A 22,953-nucleotide genomic window follows, 5' to 3' on the forward strand; every position below is an offset into this window, starting at 1 on the left:
AATTCACCTTAAGGAATTTAAAGAATGTTGCAAAATATGCCTTCAAACATTACAAGAATTTGAAAATGGCTAAACCCAAAGGAATTAATATTAGCATTAATTCACTTTACACATTTGCAAATTTTATTTTATTATTTCCACATCTATAATGCATTAGGTACAACAGATATTTTTGAGCCCTTTATACAGTGAACAGATGGTGAACCATTACAAAATTAGGAGATAGGGTAACATCCTAAAAAATTATTAATAATCTTGCTCTATAGACTTGGACAACAAAGATAATGAGGAATTAGAGTGAGATCCCTGGGAGATGATTTGGGGATGGTCACAAAAAGAAATGGGAAAAGGGATCACAGTAACAAGTGAGATTATATTAAAGCTCTTAGAAAAAAACAGATTAATCTACCAAAAAGAACAGATGTCATATAAAAGGAAAATGGATGCTTATGATAGAAAATAATGCTCTAAAAGAAAAGTTTCACTCTTAATCTGCTAAATATATTCCTAAAACCCCAAAACAAAGTCAATATCTAAGTAAACCTGGGACTTAGTATTTGGCATAGTTTCTAGCAAAGTAATAACTAACAAATGAATCCAATTATGTCAGTTCACAAGAGATAAAGAAAAAACATCAAAAGCAAAAACTAAAAAAGTCTTTCTTAATCATGTTGGTGGTTACATATGCAAAAACAAACTATTCAGGGGAAAATGGCTATGTAAAAGAGACAAGGAAGTCTAGCAAATAGAGCACAGAATGTAGTCCTGCTCCAAAAAAAGTCATAATGTTTAACAAGTCAGTGTACAATTTCCAGAGCTGAAATAATGTAGTCTCAGTTGAATCTTTTGAGAAAGTGATAGAGCATTAATAAACAATACAGTGTTTTCTAAAGAGAAAAGGGATTTTTACCTTTTAAAAAGAGAACATTTTGATTTATTAACAAAGTTACTTCAATATTAACTGTGAAAAATGGCTTACCTTTCTTCTCTTAGAACATAAGAAGCTGACAAAACCACATGATATTTCCAAAGAAAGATATTATTGCTTGATCTGGGTCATTGAAATAATCAACTGTTCAAAATGAAACAAAAGAAAAGGATAATATTAATTATCTATACTTACATATTTTCTTTGTTATTAACATGAAACATCTATACCAATAAAAGGGTAATATGCTAATTAGACCCGAAGACCTTCAAGATGTCCTTCCAGACAAAGCCATGGTGGCAGGGCCGAGACAGAGGCAGTGAGGGGCACTCAGGCTAGGAGGAATGGGCAGTTAGGAGAGAGCAGGCCGGCAGGTGGGGGGACAATTGGGGGAGAGCAGGCCGGCAGATGGGGGGGGGCAGTTGGGGGTGAGCAGGCTGGCAGGCAGAATGGTTCAGGGCAATCAGGCAGGCAGGCAGGTGAGCGGTTAGGAGCCAGCAGTCCCCGATTGAGAAAGGGATATCTGACTGACGGTTTAGACCAGCAGTCAGACATCCCCCCAAGGGGTCCCAGATTGAAAAGTGAGTAGGCTGGGCTAAGGGACACGTCCCCCCCCCCCCTGTGCACAAATTTCGTGCACTGGGCCACTAGTCTATTAATAAAAGCCTAAACAACCATTACAGCACTGGAACTACCAGTTGCTTTGATACACACTGTCCAGGCATTCAACACAGGAACTGCCCCCTGGTGTTCAGTGCACTCCACAGGGGGAATGGCGGCTCAGCCAGAAGCCGGGCTCACAGCTGGGGAGTGCAGCAGTGGTGATGAGAGCCTCTCCTCCCTCCACAGTAGTGCTAAGGAGCAGTGAGCCGAGTGGTAAGAAGGCTGCTGCTAAGAAGCAGTGAACTGAACAGTAAGGAGCGAGCAGGAGGCAGTAAGGAGCAAGGGATCCTGGATTGCTAGAGAGATGTCCCCCAAGGGGTCTCAGACTGCAAGAGTGCACAGGCCAGGCTGAGGGACATCCACCCTCCTATGCACAAATTTTGTGCACCGGGCCTCTAGTACTATGTATCTCTTATAAAACCTGATAAGGCCATTCAAATGAAATATTAAAATACTTGTCCCCAGGTTTGAAATCTCCAGGATTAACTCCTTTGAAACAAAGACAGGACAAATAATTAACTCTATTTAAACAATTCTTGATCACTCAATATCAACAGGTTATTTTTAATTTTAAAAGTTTTCTTTAATATTTACCATTATTACCCACACATACACTTATGAATCAGGTAATACAAAAAGATCCCACTGTACCTTTTTTTAAAGGGTGGGGACAGGGTCTAGGACAGAAATATCCCAATCAGCTTCAAGGACAAAAAGCATGTTCCACACCAAATCATATTTACAGTTCCTCATCTAGAATTCAACTAACATATAACTGCAGCAATCAGCCAAGCTTAGCGAATTAAAATAACAGTAATTTTGACAGATTACCTTCTATAAATATTCAAATATGGACATTTATGTGCATGCAAGGGTCTCTATATGCCAATCAAAATGCTTTGTTTAGGATCCTAAAATTGAGCTTTCTTTCTCACCCTTCTTTTTTGTAGGAGTCTCCCAAATCCTTAACTTTCATTTTAACTCTTTCACCTCAGCTGACAAAGAGAACAATATTGCTCTATTTATAGCTTGAATTATTTTTAAAAAATATATTTTATTGATTTTTTACAGAGAAGAACAGCGAGTTAGAAACACCAATGAGAGAGAAACACAATCAACTGCCTCCTACCTGCACACCCTCTACTGGGGATATGCCCACAACCAAGGCACATGCCCTTATCGGAATCAAACCTGGGACCTTTCAGTCCGCAGGCCAATGCTCTATCCACTGAGCCAAACCAGTCAGGGCTAGCCTGAATAATAATCCATTGCCTGAATTAAAATTTTAAGGATAACAGTCATATAAAGCGTCAATACAAAAAAAGAAAAGTGCCTAGAACCTTTGAAAATCTATCTATAAACACAAAAAGAAAGACCCAGTAGTGGTGGAGGGAGGGGTCAGAGACAGGATCTTAAGGAATGGCAACTGAAAAAGGGATTAACATTTTATTCATGGAATCAGATATGCCTTGGTATAGTAAACTGCAAATGCAAAAAAGAAATGAACAACTTCATAAATTTGAGCTACATTCAAAGTTCTATTAGGATAGATTACCATTTATTTGGCTCAAGACAAGATGCTATATTTTGAAAACAAGTTTAAGTATATGAAAGTGTCAAAGAAGGGAAATAACAATTACAGTTTTAACTTCATGGGTTTAAATTTCACGTGTCTAATTATATGCATTATTTATTCAATAAATACTAAAAATGTATATTCTCTTCCTTGCAATTTTAATAACATTTTCTTTTCTCAAGATTACTTTATTGTAAGAATAAAATATATAATACACACAAGGTATAAAATATGTGTTAATTAACTGGTTATGCTATCAATAGGCTTCCAGTCAACAGTAGCTAAAGTTTTGAGGAGTAAAAAGTTATAAGCAGATTTCTGACTGCATGGAGGATTAGGCAATCCAAACTCCCACATTGTTCAAAGGTCAACTGTAAAATGAAATTCAAACCAAATGCAATTTGTGAAATCCACAGATAGTCCTTTTAATCAAGACAAGTCTTATGCATGGATTTGCTCATTGTCCTTCTATCCTATCTTCTATTAGTCAGTTTCCCTTAAACATATACACAATTACTGACACTCTGTATCTAGGACAGTATCATAATTATGTAAGAAAAGTCAACTTATTCAGAGGCATATGCTGGACTGTTCCCACCTGAAAAGAAACAACTATTAACACCTCTACTGAGATTTATCAAAATATTTCTAGAAGGTTAGGAGGACTTATAAGAAACTCTTACTTTATGATCACTCACCAATCAACCACTCAAACCCAGGTCCAACAGTGATTCCAAGCCAGACCAGTGGTTCTCAAAGCAGGAAAGGGAGAAGAAAAGTTTGGTCTAGAGACCAATAACTTCAGACTACCCTGAGAGCTTGTTAGAAATACGGAATCTCTGGCCTTATCCAGAGAAATATTTAATCAGAATCCGAATTTTAACAAGATCCCCAAATAACTCATATACATATTAAAATTTGAGGAGCTCTTTAGGAAGAAGAATATTAGAATGAGAGAGAAGGTATAATATTCTGTTCAAAGAATAGTTCCCACTGCAGGCTCATATCTGACTAAAAACCAACCTATCTTTAACCTCTGATTTATAACATCATTATTCCTGCCACAATTTTTTCTGTCTTTTTAAAAAAATTAAATAAATAAATAAATAAAGTATCTTAAAACACAGAAACTTCTCAAGACCCAGAGAAATGAGCATCTAATGATTAAATCTCAGGTCCTAAGAAATGCTGACAGAGTTGCCTTAGAGCAAGTGGTTCTGTCTCATGCTCCCAGATCACATTAACTAAACAAGTTAATTTAAAAATAATAATAATTCCTCTCATTCCAAATGCTAGACACTAAGAGCATGTGGGGTCCCAGTGGCTGAGAAAGAGACCAAAAAACAAACAAAACAAAAAAACCCACAAACAAAACAAGACAAAAGCCTATACCATCTTGTAAGCAGAGAGAAGAAGGCTGTAAGTGCTGGTTATTCAACTACTATCTCTCAGCTCCAAATTCACCCAAAATACACAGGTCAGTAATGCTAAAATTAAAAGTCTAGAAACCATTTTTCTCCTTTGCCAACTATCAATAGCTTTCTCATACTACCAATAAGGGTACTATCATAGAAAGAGAAGCTTGCTTTTCCCAGTCAGTATAGCTATAGCATAAGCCCTCAATCCCAGTGACAGCTGTTGGTGACAGCCACCAGTGTTCTCTGACACTCACAGAAGTATCAGCAACATCTAGGCAGTAACCTCCTCCAAATCTACTCCAACCTCTTCTTTGATCCCCCAGCCCTACAGGTTGTTGCTGCTTTCTATAACTGTTGTCTGTGTTACTCCAGTGTTCCTCTTTTGCTTTTTTACCCTCCAACACCTATGAAACCCATTGCCTAGTCTAAATTTTGTTAGTGTACCTAGTGTGGATTGTTCCCCTATCCAGAGTCTTACTGATACAGCATGGCTAGATGGAATAAAATTCAGCATGAACTTGATCCCTCTGGGAAACTGTTTTTCTAAAACATGACAGTCCATGAAAAAAATATATATATTTACTGCCACTCCCTCAAAATAGGTGCAAGATGTGAAAACAAATGCAAGAAGTACAGTTGGGAAAGAAGAAAGAGGGAACACAATCTAAGAAAGTAATACAGGCAATCCTCCAGTTACAGTTCAACATACGACATTTCGCGGTTACCTCCCCATCTCCCATTTATTTATAAAAATAAAAAAAGTTCCATCATTCAACATATGTACATATGTGCTTTATTTTTTTTATTATTTATTCACCACAAGTAAAGGTCAGGAATTTTTATCTTTCTTTTAAATTTATTTTACTGTTTCACTTCATTACTACTGTGTATGTGCTCCATGTGAGTGACGTAGGTGCTTATGTAGGTGGGTTCCAACTTACAGCGAAAATCGCGTTATATCGAGTGACCTGGGGATGGATATGGATCTCCAATGTAGCTCGAGGACCTACTGTATATTGAAAGAAATACCATAGTAGAAAGGATATTTTAGCCCCAAAAACATAACGAAAGGGCAAATAAAAAGTCTAAAACAAATGCTTCCCCCTAAAGTAGTACAAATCAGGGTTTGAAAAGTAGAAGGAACTTTATTCTTCTGCCTCTGCCATTGTTCGGTTTTGTTAAAGCAGTTTTATATTGAGTGTGAATTACTTTTAGGACAGTATTGAGAAATTAGGGAAAATTCAAAGATCTCAAAAATGATGAAAGCAATAGGAAATAGAATCTATAAAGAAAGGTTCCAGGAGTCATACTTTTTAGTCTAGTCTAGTGAAAAGAAAACTTCAAGGCAACAAAATAACTGCCAGCCAGTTTAAGAGTTCTGACCAGCTCAGCTTCATCATTCTTACATGTGTTTAAAATGATAGAAGGTAAATAAATATAAAATGGAGCCTCTGAGCTTACTGACTCTCCTTCAAAGCAGAGTTCTTCATGCTGTGTACACATAAGAATGACCTAGAATATTTTTTATAAAAATAATAATGATGATGATGGTGATGCCCAGAACATTAATGACAGAGATCTGATTTAACTGGTCTCAGATAGAGCATAGGTGTAATTTAAAAACAAAAACAAAAAATATCTAAAAGTGTTATAATGTACTGAAAGAAGGGTTGATAACCACTTGATGGAACATTCCATAACTTTACTACTCAAGGTATGGTAAGAACTAGCTATACCCAGATTTTCTGGAAAGCTTGTTAGAAGGCAGGATCTCAGGACCCTTCCAAAACCTCTGCGTAAGAATCTACACATTAATAAGATCGCCAAGTAATCTGTACGCACATTACAATTTAAAAACACTGTTCTATTACAATTTGAAAAAGCTGTATCTGTGAGAGAGAGGAGTACAAACTCCAGCCTAAAAATAACTTGCTACATAGAAATTTTTCTGAAGTTATAATTATTAAATTTTTAGAGTCTGAATATACTATTTTATTGAATAAATAAACTAATATTTAATAATAACTATTATTTATTCAGTATGTAGTATTTGTAAGCATTGTTCTCTACAAAATGATTTAATCCTCAACACATGTCTGTAAAGTAGATAATTTTATAATCCCTGTTTTACAGATAAGAAAACTGTGTCAAGAATTATATTAAAAAATAATTTGCTTTAGATCACATAACTATTAAGTGGTAAAGTTGAGAAATGAACCTACTTAGTCTTGTTTAAGAGTTTATGCTCTTGGTTGGGTGGATATGAACAAAAGGGTGTAGGGGGGAATGGAGACATTTGTGTCAACAATAAAAATAAAATTTTTTAGAAAGTGTATACTCTTAATCAAAAAAAATAATACTATTAATACCATCCCAAAACATTCTGAAATTATTCAGGAAGAATGTATAATTACTGGTAATAAAAATGCTATAAGAGTAAAGAAAAAAAAAATCAGTGTATTTTCTTTTGTTTAAAATTAAAACCAACAGAGTTCTAAAAGTGATATAAATACATCAACACTGTTATAAATCTGTGGCCCACACTTAAAACAGAGAAGAACATGATCAAAAAGATAGTGACCCAGAAGGTTACTTATAACACAAACATTGTCAATATTTTTGGATATGTGATGAACATACCAATAATGTTACATGAGACTATGGAAAAAATAATTGTAGTAATAACAACTCTGTTATCTACATTTGAAAATAATTGAAACGTCATGTTAGGAGATAGTCTCTTCAATGCCTCCCCTCCTTAATTCACCCCTAGAGTAAATGCTCATACTACCCTCACCCTATTAAAATACATAAGGCTATGATTATTTTTCACAATAAAACAGGCATGATGTAAATTTAGTCTGATTTTTCTCTTCTTCTGTATCCCACTGCTCCTAACTTTGAAAAATGTCCAATCTGCTCTATCATTATTGAAACAAAATTTCCAGCCCCAGGAAGACCCAAATGTTAACTTCTGAAAATCATGGAAACAACTTTGTTGTTTTAAATGATTATAGAGAAAGACATGGAGAGAGAAACATTGATGTGAAAGAGAAACATAGATTGGTTGCCTCCCACATGCACTCCAAGCTGGGATTGCACCTGCCACCTTTTGGAGTACTGAACGAATCCAATCTACTGAGTCACACGAGCCAGAGTTTGAAGATACCTTTTAAAGGAGAAGTCACACAGAGGCCGTCAGTAAAAGACCTACTAGAAAGTTTTAATAATTCATGTGAATTCTAAAAAGCACAATAGAATAGCCAAAGTTCTCATAAATAATATTATTATACTGGCAAATGGAATGAGTTTAAAATATGCAAAAGTATATCCTATGAGTATTTAAAGCAGAGCAACAATTTCTAAGATGTTTTAGCTTCATTCAGTCCAAGTTTGTCCTTAAAAAGGTGTATAATACCCTTTCATTAACAATGACAAAACCCTGATGACCTAGTTTCTGAGAATGAAAAGAACTACAGATATTAAAAATAGAGTGCCTTAACCCATAAGAGTTATTAAAGTGGATGCTGGAGACAAAAAGATGTGGGGGCTAAAAATACCAACACAAAGACTCACTGAAGCCCAGCCAGCATGGCTCAAGTGGTTGAGCATGGGTCTATGAACCAGGAGGTCATGGCTCAATTCCCGGTCAGAGCACATGCCCAGGTTGCAGGCTCAATCTCTAGTATGGGGCATGCAGGAGGCAGCTTATTAATGATTCTCTCTCATCATTGACGTTTATATCTCTCCCTCTTCCTTCCTCTCCGAAATTAATAAAAATACACTTTAAAAAAAGTCTCACTAAAATGTAAGTGTCCTGAACATCTAGTTTAAAATTATGATTTGAAGCAATTCATTGGTCACTTTGTATGATGTTTTATGTGAATACTTTAAGAAAGCTGGGGTCCATATGAAGAAGTACTACAGAGATGTAACTTGATTTCCTAAAAAGTGGAGTCAGACTTTCCAGGAAGCAAAACATAGACAAAACCCAAAATAAAAGTGTTCTTAGGAGGCAAAGAAACTGTCAAAAAAAAAAAAAACCCACAGAAGCTGAGCATTTCTGATATGACTCTTTCATTAACTAGTATGACTAACAAAATGACTCACACCAAAATTTCTTATATATTTCCATCAGGTTTTAATTATCCATATTAGTTATATAATATGTAAATTGTTTGTACTTATCTTTTTCTTATAGTTAAGACCTAAAAACCACTCTCTTAGTCTCTCAACTAGCTTCCTAATAGTATGTCCTCAATCTGCCCTCCTTTCCTTTCATATTAAAAAAGACAGCCGAAACCAATTTGGCTCAGTGAATAGGAAGTTGGTCTGCGGACTGAAAGGTCCCAAGTTCGATTCTGGTCAAGGGCATGTACATTTGTTGCAGGCACATCCCCGATAGGGGGTGTGCAGGAGGCAGCTGATCGATGTTTCTCTCTCATCAATGTTTCTAGCTCTCTATACTTCTCCCTTCCTCTCTGTAAAAAAAATCAATAAAAATGTATTTCAAAAAGATAAATAACCAGTATTGCTTAAAAAAAGACATTATTTGAATAATAAAGTATTATATATTTATAAAAAATAAATATATACCTCAAGTGCTATTTACTAAATACTGATTGAATGCATAAATACCACCACCCCTACTCCCACCATAAGATAGTAGCATCATACATTATATATATATATCATGTGTAAAATTTTAAATGGAAAATATTTATTGCTCCATCACCAATAAAATAGAAACATTTATTATATCAAAGAAAAATAACCATTTAAAAATCATTACAATCATTTCTTCATCATAAGAAAGAATAAATTAAAAATACCATACATCCCCAGATGGTCTTGCTCAGTTGTTAAATGTCAACCCATGAACTAGGTGGTCATAGTTTGATTTTTGGTCAGGGCACATGCCCAAGTTGTTGGCTCAATCCCCCTGCGCCGCCCCCCCAACCGCCCCCCCAGTAGGCGCAGTGCAGGAAACAACCAATCAATATTCTCTCTCATCGTTGTTCCTCTCTCTCCCCCTCTCCCTTCCTCTCTCTGAAATCAATAAAAACATATTAAAAAGTTCTGAGAACACTGTAAAATTCTGTTTAGAATCTAAGTTATGTTATTAAAGCTCCTAATCAATATTCAGCATAACTAGCATCTGCAGAAGAAATGGTCATTAACTGGAACAGGGAGACTGGCCACAAACCTTGCTCTTAGCCACAATTCTCCATAACCCTTATACCCAATCCATGACTAATGAACTGAAAAACGGATCTTAGAATAACATCCACATCCCTGAATCACAAAGTTACAGGAAAGGAGAGTGAGGAGAGTACTAACATGAATGTGTATTTAACTTATGATTTATTATGAAAGAACTTTCTCCAAAATATAACAGACTTACCAAATTTATTTTTAGACAAAAGTTAATAGCATTTTCTAATAGGCAATTTCCTGCTGGAGTAAAAAATTTTTTTTAAGATATATAAGGTTTTGCAAATAATTCCAGTGAACTTGTAATGTCAACATTAGCTCAAATTTAGATTGAAAAACTATTCTCCCTAAAATTAGTATTAGGAGATCCCTCAGTCATGATAAAAATCGCTAACCTGTGTTTGGAATATACCTATATCTATAAAATTCAACACAGAAACAAACTGATAAAAATCACTTTACTGTATAGTAGGAAACTAAAAGGTTCTGGGAACTTTAACAAAGATGCACATACAATCATCTAATCTGCAAAAAGTTAAAACACATGGCAATCCAGTTTCAGGCATCCTGAGCTTATCAAAACTTTTACAACTAAATTTGGGTTATTTGGGGTGAGGGAAAGAGATCCGAAAGAGGAGTGAGGCGACTTTAAAAACCACTATTTTGACTAAATCTGCAGCTGTAATTACAGCTGTTCTGAAGCTTTTCTTAGAACTGTCCAAATATACTTTTAAATCATAATAACCAACAGTGGCTTTAATAACTGAAGAACTTTATAGGATGACTTCTTTAGAGTTAAAAGCTATTTTTAGCTATATAATTAATTAATATTCTATTGTTTTTGCTCTGCAACTAATAGATCAGAATTGTCATATAAGTGCAAAAAAGCATTCTCAGCTTTCTTGGGTTTGGGAGTTCTTAAATTTTTAACACTAAAAATGTACATTAGAAAAGATTCTGCATTTCCTTGCTTTGGCATTTTTGCAGAAGTTCACATCTATGGACGAAAGCGGCCACTTGCTAACTTCAGAAGCACAGGGAAGGCCTGCATGGCAATATTACAAACTCAAAAGACCTAAAGTAACCACAAGGATGGTCTGAAATTTAAAATTTAACTAAAAGCAGTTATGGCCGAAACCGGTTTGGCTCAGTGGATAGAGCGTCAGCCTGTGGACTGAGGGTCCCGGGTTCGATTCCGGTCAAGGGCATATACCTTGGTTGCGGGCACATCCCCAGTAGGGGATGTGTAAGAGGCAGCTAATCTATGCTTCTCTCTCATCGATGTTTCTAACTCTCTATCCCTCTCTCTTTCTCTCTGTGAAAAATCAATAAATATATTTTTAAAAATAAATAAAATAAAATAAAATAAAATAAAATAAAATAAAATAAAATAAATAAAAGCAGTTATGATGGACAGTCATGTCCCAGGTAGGTATCTTCCCTGAACAGGGTCAATCTTTACCTTAACTGAACCTATTGTCTTTTTTGCATCTTAGATAACATGGCAGTGGAATGTCAATGTATTATAACTTCCCTCCCCTGCTCTCCTTCCATCTCCCACCTACCCCACTCCCAGTACTCCTGGGACACAACAAAGCAGGACAGAGACCATAAATTCCTTCATTATTACTTTTATCATGTTAATTGTTGACTGTTAACTATCCTGTATCCACCTAAGAGCAATCTATAGATTTAATGCAATCCCCATTAAAATTCCAACAGCATGTTTCACAGACCTAGAAAAAAACTCTTCAAAAATACATATGGAATAAAAAATGACCCCGAATAACTGCAGCAATCTTGACAAAGAAGAACGACGTTCGAGGGATCATAATACCAGATATCAAGCTATATTATAAAGCCACTATTCCCAAAACTGCCTGGTACTGGCATAAGAACAGACATATAGACCAATGGAACAGAACAAAAAAACCAGAAATAGACTCAAGCCATTATGCTCGAATAATATTTGACAAAGGAGGCAAGAGCATACAATGGAGTCAAGACAGTCTCTTCAATAAATGGTGTTGGAAAAATTGGACAGATACATGCAAAAAAATGAAACTAGATCATCAACTTACACCAAACACAGAAATAAACTCAAAATAGATAAGGGACTTAAACATAAGACAGGAAACCTTAAAAATCTGAGGAGAATCCATAGGCAGCAAAATATCAAACATGTTGTAGCAATATCTTTACCAATACAGCTCCTAGAGCAAAGGAAACTAAGAAAATAAACAAATTGGGACTATATCTAAATAAAAAGCTTCTTGGATAGAGCGTCGGCTTGGGGACTGAAGGGACCCGGGTTCAATTCCGGTCAAGGGCATATACCTTGGTTGCAGGTATATCCCCAGTAGGGGGTGTGCAAGAGGCAGCTGATCGATGACTCTCTCTCTCATCAATGTTTCTAACTCTCTATCTCTCTCCCTTCCTCTCTGTACAAAATCAATAAAATATATTTTTAAATAAAACGCTTCTGCACAGCAAAAGAAACCATCAACAAAACAACAAGAAAGCCCACTGCAAGGGAGAACATATTTGCCAATGTTATATCTGATAAGGGCCTTATCTCCAAAATTTATAGAGAACTCATACATCTTAATAAAAGGAAAATAAACAATCCAATCATAAAATGGGCAAAGGACTTAAAGACACTTTTGGAAAGTGGACATACAGAAGGCCAAGAGACATATGAAAACATGCTCAAAGTCACTAATTATCCTAGAGATATAAATCAAAATGACAATGAGGTATCATCTCACACCTGTCAGAATGGCTATCATCAACAAATCAACAAACAAGTGCTAGTGAGGATGTAGAAAAAAGGAACCCTCGTGCACTGCTGGTGGGAATGCAGACTGGTGAAGCCACTATGGAAAACAGTATGGAGTTTCCTCAAAAAGTTAAAAATGGAACTCCCATTTGACCCAGCAATCCCATTTCTAGGAACATATCCCAAGAAATCAGAAACACCAATCAGAAAGGACATATGCACCTGTATGTTCATAGCAGCATAATTTTCAATAGCTAAATTTGGAAATAGTCAAAGTGCCCATCAGCAAATGAGTGGATTAAAAACCGTGGTACATCTACACAATGGAATACTATGCAGCTATAAAAAATAAAGAACTCTTACCACTCGCAACAGCATGGATGGACATGGAGAGCATTATGTCATGTGAAATAAGCCAGTTGGAGAAAGATAAGTATCACATGATCACATTCATTTGTGGAATATAATAAACAGCATAAACTGATGAACAAAAATAGATCCAGAAACAGAGAAGCATTAAACAGACCATCAAACTTCAGAAGGAAGGCAAGGAAGGAGGGGAAAGTTAGGGATTAACCAAAGGACTTGTATGCATGCATATAAGCAAAACCTGACAATGACAGTAGGGGGGATAAGGGCATATGTAGGATGGGTGAGGGTGGCCAGGAGAGATCAATGGGATAGAAAGGAGACATATGTAATACTTTAAACAATAAAGAATTTTTTTTTAAAGGGAAAGTTGAAATTTTATCAAGTATCTTTTAAGACCACAATGGTATAAAACTAGAAATTAATTACAAGGAGAAAACTGGAAAACTCACAAATATGTGGAGATTTAAGAACATGTTTCTGAACAACTGATGGTAAAAGAAGAAATTAAAAGAAAAATCAAAAAAATTAGCAAATGAAAATGGACATACAACATTACCAAAACTTATGACATGCAGCAAAATCAGTTCAAAAGGGAAGTTCACAGCAATAAACACCCACAAGAAGAAAAAAGAAAGAGCTCCAATAAACAACCTAACTTTACACGTAAAAGAAATTTAAAAAGAACAAAAGAAGACCAAAGTTAGTAGAAGAAAAAATAACAATGATAATCCCAAATATTAGAGGCAAAGTAAAAGAAATAAAGACTAAAAAGACAACAAAAGGTTAAATGAGACTAAAAGTTGATTTATTGAAAATATAAACAAAATAGACAAACCTTTAGGTAGACTTACCAAGAAAAATAGATGACTCAAACAAAATTATAAAAGAGACACTAACTGATAGCACACAAATACAAAGGATCCTAAGAGACTACAATGAACAATTATACACCAAAAAAATTGAACAATCTAGAAGAAATGGACAAATTCCTAAAAACATATAAACTACTAAGACTAAATCAGGAAAAACAGAAAATCTGGAAAGACTGATTACTAGTAGGGAGATTAAATCAGCAATCAAAAATCTCCCAACAAAGAAACATCTAGGACCAGATGGCTTCACTAGTGAGTTCTACCAAACATTTATAGAACTAACATCAATCCTTCTCAAACTCTACCAAAAAACATAAGAGACTGGAACATTTTCAAATTCATTTTACAAGGTCAGCATAACCTGATACTAAAACCAAATGAAGACACTAATAAGAAAATAAAACTACATACCAATATTGCTAACAAACATAGATGCAAAAATTCTCAATCATTTATTAGCAAACTAAATTCAACAATACATTAAAAGGCTCACACACCATGATTAAGTCAATTTATTCCAGGGAAAAAGATATGTAAATTGATATAATACAACATACACAAATGAAAGATAAAAATCATATATCATCTCAACAGATACAGAAACCATTTGACAAAATTCAATATATATTAATGATAACAACAGCCCAAAAATTACCTCTTAACAAAGTGGGTATAAAGGGAATGTACCTCGACATAATAAAGGTCATATATGACAAGTTCACTGCTAACATCACACTCAACAGGGAAAAGCTAAATGCTTTTTCTCTGAGATCAGAAACAAGATAAGGATGCCCAAATTCACCACTTTTATTCAACACAGCACTGGAAGTTCTAGCTAGAGGAATTATTCTTTTAAAAAGAAATAAAAGGTATTCAATTCAGAAAAAGAAGCAAAACTTTTTCAGATTTTTATTTGCATATGATATAATATTATATATAGAAAATCCAAAAGACTCCACCAAAAATCTTAGAACTAATCAACAAATTCACTAAAGTGGCATGACACAAAATCAACATACAAAACTCATAGTAGGTAGTCAGTTTACATACACTAACAACAAAATACCAAAAAAATAAGAAAATCCAATTTACAATTGCATGGAAACTAATAAAATACCTATGAATAAATTTAACAAAGGAAGTGGAAGATCTGTACACTGAAAATTATAAGAGACTGATGAAAGAAAATAAAGACACAAACAAATGGAAAGCACAAATAAATCCATGTTCACGAATTGGACAAATACTGTTTAAATGTCCATACTACCCAAAGCAATCTACAGAGTCAATACAAACCCTATCAAAATTCTACTGACATTTTTCAAAAAGTAGAAAAAAAAATCCTAAAGATTGTATAGAACCACAAAAGACCCAAAATAGCCCAAAGCTAAAGACATCTCACTTTCTGATTTCAAACTGAGATACTGGCATAAAAACACACAAACAGATCAATGGAACAAAACAGAGAGCTCAGAAATAAACCTATGCATATACAGTCAATTAATTTACATCAAAGGAGCTAAGACTATCCAAAGGGAAAGAATGGTCTCTTTAATAAATGGTGCTGAGAAAACTGGACAGCCAAAGACAAAAGAATGAAACTGGACTCCACTGTCTGAAAGACAAAAATCAACTCAAAATGGATTAAAGGTTTGAACATAAAACATAAAACCCCTAGAAGACAACATAGGAAGTAAGGTCCTTGTCTTACAGTGATTTGGGGTTTACCAAAAGTAAAATCCTCAGAATAGGAGGAAATATTTATTGTATATTATTTTTCTATTACATTTTTCATTCAATATTATTTTACAAAAACATGGATAGATCTTCAGGGCATTATACTAAATGAAATAAGCCAGACAGAAAAAGATAAAAACTACATGTTATCACCTATATGCACAATCTGGAAAAAACAACCAAAAAAAACTTTTTAAGTCAAACTTATAGAAACAAAAAAATAGAAAAGTGGTTGCCAGGGACTGTGCAGTGGAGGAAATAAGAAAAGGCTGGTAAAAAGGTACACATTTTCTCATCTTAAGATAAATAAAACCTAAGGCTCTAATATAAAACATGGTTACTAGAGTTGATAATACTATTAAATATTTAAGATTTGCTAAAAGAGAACTTAAAATGTTCTCACAAAAGAAAAGATAAATAGGTAAGGTGATAGATATGTTAATTAATTAGATGGTAGGAAACCTTGCACAATGTATCCTATGTGCTGTGTCTGTTTGTTCTACTGTTCAACCAGTCACTATGACATGCACTGACCACCAGGAGGCAAATGCTCCGACTTGTAGGTTAGCTTGCTGTTAGGGTCCAGCCAATCAGGACTGGGTGAGACGGGCCAAACACACCCTGGAGCCCTCCTGCAATCCCTCCCCAGCCCCAATCATGCACCATTGGGGTCCCTCGGCCTGTCCTGCACCCTCTCGCAATTCAGGACCCCTTGGGGGATGTTGGAGAGCCAGTTTTAGCCTGATCCCTACAGGTCAGGCCAAGGCAAAATAAAAGAAATAAAGACTAAAAAGACAACAAAAAGCTAAATGAAACTAAAAATTGATTTATTGAAAAGATAAACAATGCACGAATCCATGTACCAGGCCTCTAGTGTGTATATAAAGTCACTATGATATACATACACTTTTAATATATTACAGTTTTATGTGTCAATTATCCTATATAATGAAAGAGTAATATGCAAATCAACCATAACCAGTCGCAATGACACACACTGACCACCAGGGGGCAGACACTCCACACGGAGGCTGCCCCATGGTGGTCAGTGAGCTCCTCCAGGGGGAGTGCCACTCAGCCACAAGCCGGGTTGATGGCTGGCGAGCACAGTGGCCCACCTCCACAGCAGCACTAAGGATGTCCAACTGTGGCTTAGACCCGCTCCCTGCAGAGAGCGGGCCTAAGCTGTCTTTTGGGCATCTCCCCAAGGCTCCTGGACTGTGAAAGGGCACAGGCCTGGCTGAGGGATCACACCCCCGCCTCAAGTGCACGAATGCTGTACACCGGGACTCTAGTACCTCTATAAAGCTGAAAACGTTTTTTAAAAATCACATATATATGGAACTTCTTTTAAAATAACTTATTTGTTCATTTTAAAATGTCCTAAACAGCTATTTTACATTGCATGTTTTTATTTATATCTGTGGGTAGCAGGAATTCCTACAAAAACATCATGATAGCCCTGGCCGTAGCTCAACTGATCAGAGCATCAACAGTACACCAAGGTTGTGGGTCCAATCCCCAGTTAGGGCACATATAAGAATCAACCAGTGAATGCATAACTAAGTGGAAAACAAATCATTGCCTCTCTTTCTCTCTCTCATCAATTTAAAAAGTTTTTTAAGAGTAAATGAAGATACTGTTTTCTTGAGAAGAAATAAAAAAAAGGATAAAGAAACCTTTCAGGGTTCCCAAGATTTAAAAATATAGATATTTAAAAAGATATTTCCCATCAAATAAAATAAAGCTAGGATAGTAACATTTGCTTCATATTAGAAAATGTAACAAGTGGAGTTGAAGGAGGCTTATGGAGCAAAGTAATGTATTACAAAGAATAGATTCTCGCCAGTGACTTACCATTTAGTCATAGATAAATTTGTTCCCTAACCTACTCTAAATATCAAAAAGAGAAAGCCATATTATTGAAATGTTGTGATACTTTGCAGAACAAAGAAACATAAATAACTATCTCATAATTTATAGAAAAGTATTCAAGTATACATAACAATACTAAAATATTGATGACATGACCCATTTATCTTGACAGCCTCAAAGTGAATCAAATATATTTTTCATAGCTATGATAAGTATACACATGTAGAAATAACAGACATACTATTCTTCATATATGTTGTTCCCATTCAAGCTAGTTTGAAAAACAACAAATTCTATTGGTGAGCTTGATTGGGGAAAAAATAACACTTCTTTTTCTATATTCTGAAAAGTTGCAAAGAAATGCCCCAATAATTCTAAATACGGTGGCCAAATATCCATATTTCCCTACTGTGTGCATAGGTTAATGTGTTCCATGAATGTTACCTAACTGTATTTAAATTAAAAACTAAGCAAGCATTATAAGAGGAATACAGGGAGCCAGCACAAAGCAAGAGGTAAACTATCAGATTCCCATATGAAAGAGGACCATTTAATTTCTTTTTTATATATGTTTTTATTGATTTTTAGAGAAAGAAGAAAGGAGAGGGAGCAAGAGAAAAAACAAACAAACAAACATCAAAGTGAGGGCAAAACATCGATAGACTGCCTCTTGCATGGACCCTACCAGTGATGGCGCTCACAACCTGGGCATGTGCCCTGAGAAGGAATTGGACCAGCGATCCTTCGAAGCACAGCACAGTGCCAAACCAGCTGAGCCACAACGGCCAGGGCAGGACCATTTAGTCTCAGGTGCTAGAAACTAGTAATGCATTTAAAATAACTCTCCATTCAGCCACAAGCTGAGCTTCCTGAGAAAGCACAGGAAGGCTTCGGAAGGTTGGAGTACATGCCAAAGTTTGCAAACCAGCTATCAAAAATGACCTCATGTGACTTCTACATGAATCATCACAAAGGATAAGGCAGAATTTAAAAAGTCAATTGCAATTAAGTTGAAAATAAATCAACTTAATAGCTGCTGCAAAATCCTATTCAAATCTCCCTTCTAGCCATATGTCTACTTTGAAGCTTTTCGTTATCATGCATTACTATTTCCCCTACTGCAAAGTATCTACACAACAGGATCCAAAATAGTGAAAAGAAAGCAGGGAGCAAAAACCGAGAGCAAAAACTTTCCAGTCCTACAAAATACTTACTTAATTCCTTGTTCTTTGAAATTTCATAAAAATGTTGCTTTCTGAGATCATGAGCTAGAAGAAGTCTAAAATCAAGACCAAAATTAAGGGGTCTTTCTACTAGGGATGGGTGAGTAGGGAAGAGGTGGTTGGGCGAAGACTGCAAAAGCCAATGATAGAAAAATCTACTGTAAAGACACTAAAACTTGAGAATTTCTACATTGGCTTTCTCATGTCCTTGCTCCCCACAGCTGCTTTTCCCCAACCTACTTGATAAAATTCAAATTGTAGAACAACTGATAATCTACAAAATCAATTTTCTAACAGCCATCATTGACAAACTATTGCCCAAACTAGCTGAACAGTTGAGCTCTGCCTAATCCCTCCTGCTAAAGCCCTATAAAAAATTCTGCCTTCCCCAAGTTAGAACTCTCCTCCAGAGCATTTTCTATTACAGGCTTATGCTGACAGTACCCTGGTTAACTTTCTTTCAAACTGGGACAAGTTCCAAGAGGTTAACACAGCAGTAATTTGCTTCTTGATGGGCTCCAAGGTAATAGTGGGCACTATTTCTGTATGCATATAGACTCACTAGGGAAATAGGCAATAGAAAAGTGAAGTCTCCAGTGGTCATTTTAAAAAATGCATAAAGACAAAGACAAACATTAACAGACTACCTCTACTGCTTCACCCTTTTATATAATTTATTCTTTTTAATCCTCACTACAACCCTTGGATAAATATTCTTATGTTCATTCTTCAGATGGGAAATCAGAAAGTTAGACAGTAAATTTTATATGTTATGCATATTTTATTACAATAAAAAAGTATGATTGCAATAATCGCCAAAAACTAGAAACTCCCCCAAATATCCATCTGGTGAATGGAAAAGCTAGCTGTAGTATAGCCACACAGAGAAACTCTACTCAGTAATAAAATAAAATAAAGAATTACTAGTATGCACAACATAGATGAATCCAAATTCATTATGCCATATTTTAAAAGCTACATACTAAATGATTCCATTTAAATGACATATTGGAAAAGATAAACTATAGCCCCCCCCCCCAAAAAAAAAAAAAACATTAATGTTTCTGGGGATTGAAATGGACATAAGTGAATTTGGAAAATTATGGTGATAATTATATAATTGTCAACTCAGACTGAACACTAAATACAAATAAAAATTTTAATGTGTGACTAAAATCTGTATAAGAATGAAACCTTTAAAAGTCAGCTATGTCAAAAATTTAAAATGAGCCCTGACCGGTGTGGCTCAGTTGGCTGAGCATCATCCTGAAAGGTCACTGGTTCGAATCCCAATCAGGGCACATACCCAGGTTGTGGGTTTGATCCCCAGTGGGGGATGTGTATGGGAGGCAGCTTAATGATATTTTTCTCTCTCTTTCCCTCTCTCTCCCTTCCATTCTAAACATCAATAAAAGTATTTTTTAAGATGAGTTTTTAAGCACCAAATATACCACACAACACCAAAAGTACAATGTACTATATTCACCCACAACTTGTTTCATCCAGCCCCTTACTTTAAAGTATAAAACTATTACATATTAAGTAAAATGTTTTTCATTATATGCACTGCACATCTCACATAGTAGGTAGTCAGAAGTGTTTACTAATACACAATTCAATAGGGTTTCAATCCACTTGGCCTTTCTACTTCAATGGTACATACATATGTAGCTTTAAACACAAAATTATTCATTTCTCAAAATATTAACATATACTTGGCACAGGTAAGTGCTATGCATAAAATGTACTAACCTGAATTTGTTCAATTAATCAATAAGGGCAACAGAGCATGTTGTCTTGTGTTAAGAGTGCTCTAAGGCAAAAGCTGTGACCTAGAATAAAAAAAATAGACAAAATTCAGCCCTACTCAAATTTTAGCCTTATTATATAGCTTTTTAATCTTTTTTTTCTTTCCTTATGTAGCCAATCCTGACATGTAAACTTTACATTCAATTTTTTTTTTACAAACAGTGCTTTTCATATCTCAATAAGGAATAGACTTTCATTTTGCAAATTACAGTTCAATTGCAGTAACATTCAGTGTCTTAATCTGTTTCATAGTTCACCTTAAAATAAGTTGACATCTATACAACTTGCTCAGGGAATACAAAATTCTTTCATTTTGTCTACTTTTTTAAATATAGAGCAATCTGAAACGACTCTTCTTTCAAATTAATGTTAACATTTTTCTATATCCCCACACTCCGATTAGCTGTGCACCCTAATTTCTGACTATCTTCTACACACACTTCCATTCAAGTCAATTTAATTTGCTTGCTTTCCACAGAACTTTATCATTCTCACCTGCGACACACCATTCCTTCTTTTTAAAACAGAGACTTTTTCTCCCTTATCCTCTTTGTCAATCAATGCACATCAGTCAACTTTCTCAAAATCCAGTCCCTCCATTCCTTCCTGAGCTGATATAATCATTCTGTGTACTCCATTAATCCTTGCTGGAATATTTTGCTACATTATATATGTATAATCTCGTTTGATGGGAGGACCTATCTCCTTTTTTTTTGTCTTGTTACCTCTCCATTGTCTAAGCATAATACCCATCAACAAATTTTATCTAGGCCTCTCATATTTACTATGACCTAGCCAAATAGTATTAAACTGAAGCATTTGTAACTAAGACAAATTTTTCTCACAAACCATTTTCAGTGTCCAAGGCCAGGAACATATTCTCTCTCTCTCTCTCTCTCTCTCTCTCTCTCTATCTATCTCTATCTCTATCTCTATCTCTATCTCTATCTCTATCTCTATCTCTCTCTATTTTATTGATTTTTTTACAGAGAGGAAAGAAGGATAGAGTGATCACATAAATGAGAGAGAAACATCAGTTGCCTCCTGCACACCTCCTACTATGGATGTGCCCACAACCAAGGTGCATGTCCTTGACTACAATAGAATCGAACCTGGGACCTTTCAGTCTGCAGAGTGATGCTCTATCCACTGAGCCAAACCAGTTAGAGTGGAACATTATTCTTTTTCATTGTGCTTGGTTTGTTAACCTGAAAATGGACTACAAACATACTATACTAGTTAAGTTTTCATTTATATCATCAAGTTCATAAAAGAACAGTTATCAAATTAATTTACATTTTAAGGTTTCTACTTCACTTTCATTTAAAATAACCTTGTAGCTCAGTATAGGCCATTGATAAGCTATATTTGAATTTCAGAAGTATACATTTCAAAACTGTACTATTTTGCTCTGGCTTATGTGGCTCAGTTGGTTGAGCTTTGTCTCTTGCAGGTTCAATTCCAGGGTTGGAGCATATCCTTAGTTGTGAACTCAATCACCAATAGGGGGCATGCAGAAGGCAACCAATGGGTGTCATTGATGTTTCCCTCTCTCCCTCTCGCTTCCTCTCACTCTCTCTAAAATCAATAAAAACATATTTTTTTAATGTTTATTATTTCATAACAGGAAATAAAAATTTAACCAACAACCCCATAAAGTAAGACTTCCTACCAAAGCAAACATCCACTTAATAAAAGAGTACTATGCCGAAACCGGTTTGGCTCAATGGATAGAGCGTCGGCTTGGGGACTGAAGGGACCCGGGTTTGGTTCCGGTCAAGGGCATGTACCTTGGTTGCGGGCATATCCCCAGTGGGGGATGTGCAAGAGGCAGCTGATCGATGACTCTCTCTCATCAATGTTTCTGGCTCTCTATCTCTCTCCCTTCCTCTCTGTACAAAATCAATAAAATATTAAAAATAAATAAATAAATAAATAAATGAGTACTGTGAAAATTAACCATCACTCCTTTACACCCACAAGCCACGCCCACCAGCCACGCCCACCAGCTCATCAGAGCAACTATGCAAATTAACCCCAACCAAGGTGGTTGCTACCACAGAGAGCCAAGTTTTCCGCCTGCCATTGCTGACCTAAGCCTCCACTCAAGGCTACAAAGTTTCAATTATAGAAGGTAAATAAATTCCAGATACCAGGGCCTCTGCTTGGGTCGCCAGGGGGCATGGCTGGCCAGCAAACCACCACAGGCCCCTCACTTAGGCCACCCCACACCCCAAGGGAACCCCCACTTTGATTCAGGACACTCTTCAGGGAAAACCAGCCAGCCCCCACCTGTGCACCAGGCCTCTATCCTATCTAATAAAAGAGTAATATGCAGATTGACCATCACTCCAACACACAAGATGACTGCCCCCATGTGGTCAAAGATCCTGCCCCTATGTGGACACAAGATGGCCACCACAAGATGGCCAGCAGGGGAGGGCAGTTGGGAGGCACCAAGCCTGCAAGGGAGGGCAATTGAAAGGG

General features: G+C 35.8%; 1 protein-coding gene across 7 annotated transcripts in view; it reads right to left on the reverse strand.

The window, feature by feature from the left end:
• FUT8 (fucosyltransferase 8) overlaps window positions 1–22,953 on the reverse strand; it is a 178,288-nt gene that overhangs the window by 132,747 nt on the left and 22,588 nt on the right. For 5 of the 7 annotated variants that reach the window (XM_036434118.2, XM_045579654.1, XM_036434126.2 and 2 more), the window contains exons 2-3: window positions 20,410–20,489; window positions 980–1,072 (exon numbers count right to left, since the gene is read on the reverse strand). The exons of 1 other annotated variant lie outside the window; for it this stretch is intronic. The gene's annotated coding sequence lies outside the window, so the exon portion shown is untranslated. The remainder of the gene's footprint in view (window positions 1–979; window positions 1,073–20,409; window positions 20,490–22,953) is intronic. One more of the 7 variants, XM_045579646.1, reaches the window with a different exon arrangement.

Source organism: Pipistrellus kuhlii, unplaced genomic scaffold (assembly GCF_014108245.1).
Source record: "Pipistrellus kuhlii isolate mPipKuh1 unplaced genomic scaffold, mPipKuh1.p scaffold_m20_p_1, whole genome shotgun sequence".
In the NCBI taxonomy this organism is placed as follows: Eukaryota; Metazoa; Chordata; class Mammalia; order Chiroptera; family Vespertilionidae; genus Pipistrellus; species Pipistrellus kuhlii.